This window comes from Corvus brachyrhynchos, unplaced genomic scaffold (assembly GCF_000691975.1).
Source record: "Corvus brachyrhynchos isolate BGI_N302 unplaced genomic scaffold, ASM69197v1 scaffold28, whole genome shotgun sequence".
NCBI lineage: Eukaryota > Metazoa > Chordata > Aves > Passeriformes > Corvidae > Corvus > Corvus brachyrhynchos.
The window spans coordinates 8,839,337-8,843,114 of NW_008246058.1; the positions used below are offsets into that span (position 1 = coordinate 8,839,337).

General features: G+C 41.6%; 1 long non-coding RNA gene across 1 annotated transcript; it reads left to right on the forward strand.

Moving 5' to 3' along the window:
- Nucleotides 1–718: 718 nt before the first annotated feature.
- LOC108449575 lies at nucleotides 719–1,207 on the forward strand. The gene is made up of 2 exons (XR_001865790.1): nucleotides 719–810; nucleotides 929–1,207. It is a non-coding gene; the product is annotated as an uncharacterized LOC108449575 (long non-coding RNA).
- The last annotated feature ends 2,571 nt before the right edge of the window (nucleotides 1,208–3,778 follow it).

Consider the following 3,778-nt stretch of genomic DNA (forward strand, 5'->3'; position numbering starts at 1 on the left):
AGAGATGGACCAGATGAGGACTTTTGCTCCAAATGGGAAAGGAGAAAACCTCAGTCCGTAGAGATGAACCAGATGAGGACTTTTGCTCCAAACGGGAAAGGAGAAAACCTCAGTCCCTAGAGATGAACCAGATGAGGACTTTTGCTCCAAATGGGAAAGGAGAAAACCTCAGTTCCTAGAGATGCTCCCAGAGATAGTCCTAACGATGAAGATGATGAAGACCCTTTGCTCCCAGGGAAGGAGAAGGGCCTCTGTTTTTGTTTCTGAACGGCTCAACCTTAAAATTGTACCCCAAAAAACTTCAAGAGTGGACCCTCGAAAGCAGTTGCGGGAAAAGCTGCAAGTCGGGGGAAAGGACTCACACGCAGGCAGAGAGACTCCTCTTCCTAAATGGACTGAACAATATTTGGAAGTGGGCGGCTGTCTCGTTGTGATAATGTTTTCATAGCATGAGCAAGAAGAGACTTCTCTTTCTAAATGGAAATGGACTGAACAAGGTTATTATGGAAGTGGTAAACAGACTGAACATCTTAAGGGTTGTCTTTTCACATTGTCAGTGGGAGAAGGGAGGAAGGTGGGGGGAGGAGGAGAGTTCTGAAGGTGGTATAATTTTTTTTTTTTTTTTCTTCTTTTAGGTCTGTTAATAAACTTCTTTATATTCTTTCAAGTTTGGTGCCTGCTTTGCATTTCTCCTAATTCTTATCTCACAGCAGATAAACAGTAATGAGTATTTTGGACCAAACCACTACACTAAATTGGTGTTTCCGCCCGGTTACAAACCGAACCCGCGACACTGGCTAAGGGAGAGGGGTAAGAGCCAGTGGAATTCCTTTGGTGCTGTGTTTGAAACACAGATAAGCTGGCTTCTCCTGTTCAGCTGCTCCACTTCTGCAGCAGGAAGGAGAATTACATTCCTTTTCCTTTCTAGGTAACTTTTTGTTTGTTAACTAAAGCAAGTTTTCCTGGAACTCTGGTTTCTTCTTCTTCTCTTCTGGACTGTTCAACAATACCAAAGCATTGGCTGGGAGACCTTACACCTCAGCCTGGAGGGGCCCAAGCCGACCCAGCTCCGATGAGGAGAAAGCCACACCCACAAGGATTCTGAGAATTTACCAGGTTTCTCTCCACACCAATAGGTTTTATTATATAGCATTATTCTTTTCCCATTGTGCATTGTGTTTGTTAAATAAATAGTTTTTTCCTTTCATTTTCCTCTGAGGAATTTTTTTTTTTCACCCAAACCTGGTGGGGGAGGGTGATTGTAACCTGCCTTCTATCAGAGGATATTTTCCTCCAAATTTGTCTCAAACTGGCACAACAGGGTATTCCAAAGCAGCTGCCATTTTGAGGAAGGAGCTTCTCCACCATACTGTCTTTGTCTTCTGATCCATGCTGTCGGCTATGGTGGCCGCTATCCTGGGGGAGTGGCTTATCTGCCATCTTGTTTTCTTTGTTCCTGGACAGTCCATGGGATTTAACACCTTTGTATCTTGTGATTATTACTGTTATCTTGGTTGTTGCTGTTTGATCTTTAGCAAACTGGTTTTTTTTTCATTTTTATCTTCTTGCATTCATTTAAATCTACTTGCCTAATTGGTGAAAGGGCAGTGGTTAAAACTATAAAGGGGAGGTAACTAATTTTTGGAGTGTCCACCCCATACAATTGTCTTAAAATAAGAAAAAGAGTCAGAATTGCTCCCCATCTAGCCTGGCCTTGAACAACTCCAGGGGCTGGGAGTCTACCTCCTCTCTGGGCAACCTGTTCCAGTGCTCCACCACCTTTATAGTAAATAATTTCTTCCTAATATCTAATCTAAACCTTCCTTCCTTCAGCTTAAGGCTGCTGGCCCTTGTTCTATCACTTCATTCCCATGTGAAAAGTCCTTATCTAGCCTTCTTTTAAGCTCATTTTATGTACTGGAAACTGCTCTAGGGTCTTCCCAGAGTCTCCTATTCGTCAGGTTGAACAGCCATAACTTTTTCAGTCTGTCTTCACAGGAGAGGTGTTCCAACCCTGTAATCAACTTAGTGATTCTCCTCTGGATTTCTTCCAACAGGTTGATGTTTTTCTTGTGATGAGGTCTAAGGTTAACAGAAAACACATAGATTGAGATAGATAGATAGATAGATAGATGCATGCAAAGCTAATAATTTATAACTGTAAATGAAATTTTAACAGTCCCATTCAAGAATCATTGCTAGTCTAAATCTAACGACAGAAAGGCAAGAATAAAAATCTAAATAGAAAAAAAATCTTTAAAGAAAAATTTTATGTAATAGTAATAATAGCACAATTAAAATTGTAACACACACTCAAAGTTTTTGTCTCTTTTTCACAGTGTCATGTTCACCCTTCAATTGGTTGCCTGGCTCATAGAATCATAGAATTATTTAGAATGGAAAAGACCTCTAAGATCATCGAGTCCAGTCATTAACACTGCCAAGTCCACAACTAAACCATGTCCCTAAGTGCCACATCTTTTAAATACCTCCAGGTACGGTGACTTGGCTACTTAGCGACTCAGCTACCTCCTTTTTATGTGTATTCCAATGCTTAAAAACTCTTGCCATGAAGAATCCTTTTTATAGTATCCAATCAAAACCTCCCCTGGCACAACTGGGGACCATTTACTCTTGTCCTTATGCTTGTTACCTGGGAGAAAAGACCAACACCCTTTTTACTACAATCTCTTCTCAGGTGGTTACGGAGAGTCATAAGGTCTCCTCTCAGCCTCATTTTCTCAAGGCCAAACACTCACAACTGTCTCAGCCAATCCTCATTACACTTGTGCTTCACCATCCTTGTTGACCTTCTTTGGACATGCTTCAGCATTTGCACTTACATGGGTCAAAGTGCAGGATCTGGCACTTCACCTTGTTGAATATCATACAGTTGTACTCAGCTCATCAATCCAGCCTCTCCAGATTCCTCTGCAGAGCCTTCCTACCATCCAGCAGATCAATAATCCTGCCCAATTTGCTGTTGCCTGCAAACTTGTCTGAGGGTGCACTCAATCCCCTCTTCCAGGTCATTGATAAAAGTATTAAACAGGACCAGCCTAAATACACTTGTGAACAGTCACCTGCTGAATCTCACTCCATTTACCAGCACTCTTTGGGCTCAGCCATCCAGCCGGTTTTTTACCCAGTGAACCATACATCTGCCCAAGCCACTGTGGTGGTAATGATGCAGTCACAGTGAGCTTCCAGTACCATCTGTCACTGGTAGGAAAATGATGTTCATAGTGATGACTTGCTGACTTCGGCGGGGGAGGACATGCAGACAATCAATGTGATTAATAAAGCAAGCTTAGTTTATTTGCAATACAGAGGCACTTATATAGTATGAGAGTATATGCTCATCAGTTCTTTGATTGGTTTAAACTTACGAAAACGCATTCTTACTTCTACATAATTGGGTTAGATAAAAGGCTACATTTGGCAAGCTTCTATTATTTATGTTTTTGACTTGAGAAATCAAAGTTCTCCCTCCCTTCTCATGGTCAGTACATCTTATGAGCACAGCACTGTACCTCCTTAAAACTCCCTTTTGGTTCTCACACAGGCATTTTCTCATGCAGGCATTTTCTCATGCAGGCCTTTGCTCATGCAGGCCTTTGCTTGTACAGCTCTGTTATTGATCTGGCTTTATCAATGATCCATGTCCCTGATCCTCTAACCATTCTTCAACAGTGATGGTTCTTTTTTCTTGGCATGGGATATACCTGGGGTCATGTTTGCTAATATATTTTTATACCTTTACTCTTTCTTTATCATT